Consider the following 7,437-nt stretch of genomic DNA (forward strand, 5'->3'; position numbering starts at 1 on the left):
TATAAGTGGTTAAGTGATTGATCCCACTCCACCCTCCACTCATCACTTGCCTCTGTTTCACTTTTCTTTTTGACTTCATTATCTCCTGCTTCAAACAGATTCCTTTCATGTGAAGGAAAGATGATAGTCAAGGGCACTACAGTTTACCAACCAAGCTCAAGGGGAGTTTTTCTGCTAGCCTCCAAGGGCAGAAAAATCCCCAAAGGACTATGGCCCAGTGGTGAGCCTCTTTCTCACCACTCTGGTTTGAAGACCTTTCAGTGGCACATGGAATGGGGGAGATTCCTCACAGGATTGTCAAACGGGATGGAGACTTGGAAGGTTATGGAGTTACTGGGACCAGAAAATCAATCTCTTAGACAATAAGATTTTCTACTTCTATGTTGCCCTCAGCTAAGTTTAGTACAAGATCAACTCCTATTCCTAGACTAGATTTCAATTGTTGTCTGCCTTGTTCCATTGTATATTTGACTTTTTAAATATTTACTTTAAGGTAGAATGCTACCACTTCTTGGGATACCAGGATACCAGTTATGATACCCTTCTCCCTCCCAAGAGAAGTCTATGTTACCCTTTTTAAATAACCTGCTTTATAATATATATATATATATATATATATATATATATATATATATATATATATACATACTTTGCAATATGTATATATTTACTCTAAGAATTTTATTAAATACGTTCTTTTGGGCTGGGGATGTGGCTCAAGCGGTAGCGCGCTCGCCTGGCATGCGTGCGGCCCGGGTTCGATCCTCAGCACCACATACCAACAAAGATGTTGTGTCCGCCGAGAACTGAAAATAAATATTTTTTAAAAAAAGAATTTTATTAAATACGTTCTTTATAAAATTCATTTCAAATCTTTCTTGAAATAGATTGTTGTAAATGTAGAAAGTTCTACACTTCAACATTTCACTTTTCCTTTGGTGTTTGCCAACAGAGCGATCTCTTACTAGTGGCTCTCACTTCATTTTGTTGTTGTTCTTTTTAGATATACATGACTCTAGAGTTTATTTTGACATATTATACATACATTGAGTACAACTCATGCTAGTTAGCATTCTTGTGATTATACATGATGTGGAATTTCACTGTTCCTGTATTCATATATGAACATAGGAAAGTTATGTCCAGTTCATACTACTGTCTTTCCTATTCCCATCCCCCGCTCCCTTCCCTTCTTTCCCTTTTATCTAATCCAATGAACTTCTATCCCCCACCCCCCTCATTGTGTGTTAGCATCTGTATGTCAGAGAAAACATTTGGCCTTTGGTTTTTTGGGATTGGTTTATTGTACTCAGCATGATAGTCTCAGTTCCATCCATTTATTGGAAAATGCCATAATTTCATTCTTCATATGACCGAGTAATATTCCATTGTGTATATTTTCCACATTTTCTTTATCCATTCATCTGTTGAAGGCCACCTATGTTGTTCCATAGCTTACCTATTGTGAATTGAGTTGCTATAAACATTGATGTTGTTGCATCAGTGTAGTATGCTGATTTTAAGTCCTTTGGATATATGCCACTGAGTGGGATAACGGGGTCAAATGGTGGTTCCATTCAAAATTTTCTGAGCTATCTCCATACTGATGATTCCCATCTTGGAAAACAGTATCTGGTCCTCATCCCCTGCCCCCTGCCCCCCGCCCATGTTGAAGAGTAAACACCTGAGAAACACCAAGGCAAGCATAGGAAATAAGTTTTATTTAAGAGACAAAAGATAGATAGTAGACTTCTCTAGAGAGGAGGAGGACCAAGAGCCCATAAGAGTGGGTATATCTTGCATTTATTTATTTATTTATTGTATGCATAAAGGAAGGAAAGAGTGTTGAAAAGTGCAAATCTTTTCCCTACTTCAGGTGTTAGCAGCTGGAGTGAGGTGGGGAATGCAATCCAGAGGTTAGCTCTTAGCAACCCATTTCCTTTTCTTTGATAATCAGTTACCTGTACTTTTTCCCTTGGATTCCATTGATTTCATACTGGAATTCCCAAAATTTGGTTCCCACATTTTCTGTTTGTCTGTATATGTATAATGGATGAAATGTTCCAATATAGACCCACTGGTTAATTGTAGATTGGATTGCACACTTTTAGTGTTTTGTTTCTCTCTTTTTCTCTTTTTTCTTCATATTGTCCACCCTTCTTTCACCCAAGTTTTAAAGATTGTACAAATGATTGTTTTCTACTCTCACTTTCTGGAAGTCTTATATGGAGACTTTAATATCATTTGGGAAGTTTGGAAAAAAGTCATTGAGTTATTGTGTTGACCAAAGTTTTAAGAAGATTCAGGAAAATGTTAGTTGCTCATTCATCATTTACTGAATATCAATTTTAGGGTGTTCTTGTACAAAACCCAGGCACACAGAAGATTCTTACACTTCAACCTTCCTACTGAGATCTTTACAACCTAAATTGACCAGCTTTCAATTCATCCTGCCAATATAAAGCTGTGGGTGCATTGTGTATTCTCTCCCTGCCCCCATTTTAGCAATTAAATATTTTAAATGTATGTCTCTGTGGGCAGGGCAAGGGGATAAACATATGAGTTTATCTGACACTGAATTCTAAATGCTTTTCCCCCTCAATTAGTTTGTCTTGACTAATAGGAAAAGACCCAGAATAGCAAAAACAATTCTAAGCAGGAAGTGTGAATCAGGCGGTATAGTGATACCAGACTTCAAACTATACTACAGAGCAATAGTAACAAAAACAGCATGGTACTGGTACCAAAACAGGAGGGTGGACCAATGGTACAGAATAGAGAACACAGAGACCAATCCACAAAATTACAACTATCTTATATATTTGATAAAGGTGCTAAAAGCATGCAATGGAGGAAGGATAGCATCTTCAACAAATGGTGCTGGGAAAACTGGAAATCCATATGCAACAAAATGAAACTGAATCCCTTTCTCTCGCCATGCACAAAAGTTAACTCAAAATGGATCAAGGAGCTTGATATCAAATCAGAGACTCTGCATCTGATAGAAGAAAAAGTTGGCTCAGATCTACATATTGTGGGGTTGGGCTCCAAATTCCTTAATAGGACACCCATAGCACAAGAGTTAATAACAAGAATCAACAAATGGGACTTACTCAAACTAAAAAGTTTTTTCTCAGCAAGAGAAACAATAAGAGAGGTAAATAGGGAGCCTACATCCTGGGAACAAATTTTTACCCCTCACACTTCAGATAGAGCCCTAATATCCAGAGTATACAAAGAACTCAAAAAATTAAACAATAAGAAAACAAATAACCCAATCAACCAATGGGCCAAGGACCTGAACAGACACTTCTCAGAGGAGGACATACAATCAATCAACAACTACATGAAAAAATGCTCACCATTGCTAGCAGTCAGAGAAATGCAAATCAAAACCACCCTAAGATACCACCTCACCCCAGTAAGATTGGCAGCCATTATGAAGTCAAACAACAATAAGTGCTAGCGAGGATGTGGGGGAAAGGGTACACTTGTACATTGTTGGTGGGACTGCAAATTGGTGCGGCCAATTTGGAAAGCAGTATGGAGATTCCTTGGAAAGCTGGGAATGGAACCACCATTTGACCCAGCTATTGCCCTTCTCGGACTATTCCCTGAAGACCTTAAAAGAGCATACTACAGGGATACTGCCACATCGATGTTCATAGCAGCACAATTCACAATAGCTAGACTGTGGAACCAACCTAGATGCCCTTCAATCGATGAATGAATAAAAAAAATGTGGCATTTATAAACAATGGAGTATTACTCTGCACTAAAAAATGACAAAATCATGGCATTTGCAGGGAAATGGATGGCATTAGAGCAGATTATGCTAAGTGAAGCTAGCCAATCCCTAAAAAACAAATGCCAAATGTCTTCTTTGATATAAGGAGAACAACTAAGAACAGAGCAGGGAGGAAGAGCATGAGGAAAAGATTAACATTAAACAGGGACGAGAAGTGAGAGGGAAAGGGAGAGAGAAGGGAAATTGCATGGAAATGGAAGGAGACCCTCATTGTTATACAAAATTACTTATAAGAGGAAGTGAGGGGAAAGGGAAAAAAACAAGGGGGAGAAATGAATTACAGTAGATGGGGTAGAGAGAGAAGATGGGAGGGGAAGAGAGGGGAGGGGGGATAGTAGAGGATAGGAAAGACAGCAGAATACAACAGACACTAGTATGGCATGTAAAACAGTGGATGTGTAACCGATGTGATTCTGCAATCTGTATACAGGGTAAAAATGGGAGTTCATAACCCACTTGAATCAAATGTATGAAATATGATATGTCAAGAGCTTTGTAATGTTTTGAACAACTAATAATAAAAATTAAAAAAAAATAAAAAACATTCAATAAAAAAAGAATTAAAATGTTAAAAAAATAATAATAATGCTTTGAACTTTACAACGACAACCTGTAAAGATTTGATTATTTCATAGTGAAAGATTGCTGGTTGTTTGGAATTATAGATACTTTTTTATGTTAATTTTTCCTTATTTTAAAAAGAATATTCATGCACTTCCTTTTTAATAAAAAAGAAACTATTCAAAAAAGAGTAAAAAAATTATCTTATACCCAATTGAATTAAAGAGGCTCAAAAGTTAAAAAGAAACATGAAAAGTAAAATAATTATTATCTTACTTGCTTGTTTTACATAATGGCAAGGAGGTAGTTGTGGCTTTGAATAATTTAGAACTTAATTTCTTACAGTGAACAGCATTTTTTGCCTCTGGAATAATGGCGGAAAGCTATGTAACTGTAGTAAAACTCACAACCCTCATGAAACAATGTTTCTTTTGTTATTCTATTGGCACAGCAATGCTGGGGTTTTTGTTTTGTGTGACCATATTCAAGAATCTGGAAGCTCTCCTGCAGCTTTGCTCTCCTGTCAATAGGAGACTGTTTTCATATCAACAGAGCAATGAATCACTGAAGTCACACACACACACACACACAAAATACTCATTTCTTATGTTTTCATGTGGATCAGAATATTTCATCCTCCTAAAGTTTTTATGAGATATTATCACTATGTTTATGTGAATAAGTTTAGAATTCCTCTCATAGTTTTTTTTTAAATTTAAAAAACGTAAGACAGTGAGTAAGACAGTGGAAGGTCTTGCTTAGATAGGTAGAAGAATTTAACGTAATTTTGAAGGAAATGGAGGTTATCAAATTTTCCTGATTAGGGGAATAGTAGTATTGGGACTACTTCGTGAAGGATTGATGCATGATGATGTATTCTGTGTGTTAGGGTGAGAATGCTGAGGTAGGCAGCTAGCATGGAAACTCAACAGCAGAGATGTGAAGTCCTAAGACACACTAAGAGGTGTCAGTGGTGGGGTTAGTACTGATAGTAGAGAGGAGGGAGCAGTTGAGAGAGGTGGAACTAAAGAATTGACTACTGCAAGATGTTGGGAACCCTGGAATGTAAACTCCTGGAAAGCAGAAAACCTGCCTGTGTTTTATCTTTTGCATGTTCCTTGCACATAGAATGATGCCTCGTACATATAGGCACTCCATAGGTGTTAGCTGAATAAATTAAGACAAAAGCACATAAATGCAATGGGTGCTATGGGCAAAGGCAGAAAGAAAAGCTGCCTAGCAGAGGAGGTACTTGAATTATGTCCAGTGGATTTAGCTAGTTTCAGAAGCACCCTGGAGAGAACATGAAGACAGAGAGAAGAGCGCGGGCTTTGAGGCATGAAAAAGCAAGATATGGGGACAACCACCAGCAATTTACAATTTCTGAATGATACCCCACCAGGTTGAAATGAGTACAAATTATGCCGGACTTGAAGAGACTGAACATCAGGATAAGGACTTTTGACTTATTGCAGGTGTTAAAATAATTGGGTAACATGAGTTTGTTTTTTTTTTAAACTATAGCCATTGAGCTAGTGGGAATGAGTGGAAAGCTTACCAGGAGCTCCTCTACATTTAGAGCAAAATATTTGAGAACAGAGTCAAAATTGGAAGCTGTTGCAACAGTCCATAAACCAGGAGATGAAGGCCTGGATGGTGGAAGTGATGACAGGGAGAGGTCGTGGCACTTTTGGGACTATATAAGTTAGTAAACAAATGATATGTTACAAATTAAAGGTAGGAGAGGGTGAAGCAGAATGAATCTCAGGATGCCAGTTATCCCAAAGGTAGTGCAGCATGAGGAGCAATGGAAATAGAGGGAGGAAATTAGGAGAAATAAGACATGGATTACATTTTGCATGCATTGACTTTGAACGAAAGGTGCATGAGCAGGTGGGTTGGTTGTAGAGTGACCTGGGCCTGAGGGGTAGTTTTTGGAGTTGTTTGGGCTAAAGTTAAGCCACAGAGATGGGCAATATTTTAGTGAGTGTGTATTGAGAAGAACAAGATGTTGGCTGAAGATGACCCTGGGGAATACTCACACTTGAGAGTGAAGAGGAGGGAGACAACCCAGAAGAGGAGACTGATGCTGAATGGTCAGGGTATCAGGGTTGAACCAGAAGAGGATTTGTATCACATGAAGAGGTTTGATTCATGATGGGGTGAGGAGTGGGACAGAGAAGTGGCATTTCAATGAAGAAGAATTAGACTAACATGTCAATTCAGCTTTAAGGGAGATGAACACTTTATACTGATCATTAGATTTGAGAGATGAAAGGTAACATTCCTGTGAATCATTTCAGTGAAGCGGTCCAACAAGACGGCAGATTTGAGTGGGTTCATCACTGATCTATTGGTAACCAAGTGATGATTATGACATTATTTCCTTAAACGCTTAATTGTTAAAGGGAGGAAGAAAGACAGTGACAACTAAAATGAAAGTTGAGATTAGGATAATGTTATTTTGTAATGTTTGCCTATTTTGAAATGATGGGAACAACATGAACATGGTGTCCAAATCTTTTCACCAATCTGAGATCCCCTGAGCTCAAAGCCTTATGTTCCTATGAATGTATAACATGTTCTGAAATTATTTCAAACATCTCAAATTCAGTATTCTACCATCTACTGCAAATGAAATCTTCCTGTATTCCATGTCATCTTTCAATAAATCTAACTAGATGCCTATAATTCATCCTTCACTGACCACTTCAAATGAAAGACCACTTCTTATACAGCTTGAGTATATATACACGTCTTCAATTCCCTGATACATAGTAATCCTCTCTTAATGAGACTCCATCCTCCACCTTGTAACAGAGTGATCTTTCAAAGATGGGACTTTAAGCCACTCCCACCTGTAACCTTGCTGCCAGACAGTTGGATGGCAACCTGCTGACCACAAGGTAGAGAGACCTAAGCTCCTTAGCAAGGCCCTCCAACCTTTAGCATTCATTCATGACCCAGTCTCTACATGTCAGGGAGGACTCCTCTCCAGTAACACCTAATGACCGCTGTTCCTGAGCACATCTTCTTGTCACCTTCTGCAATAGCTTCTGCTTTACTCC

Source organism: Spermophilus citellus (genome assembly GCF_964194105.1).
Source record: "Spermophilus citellus genome assembly, chromosome: 5".
NCBI lineage: Eukaryota > Metazoa > Chordata > Mammalia > Rodentia > Sciuridae > Spermophilus > Spermophilus citellus.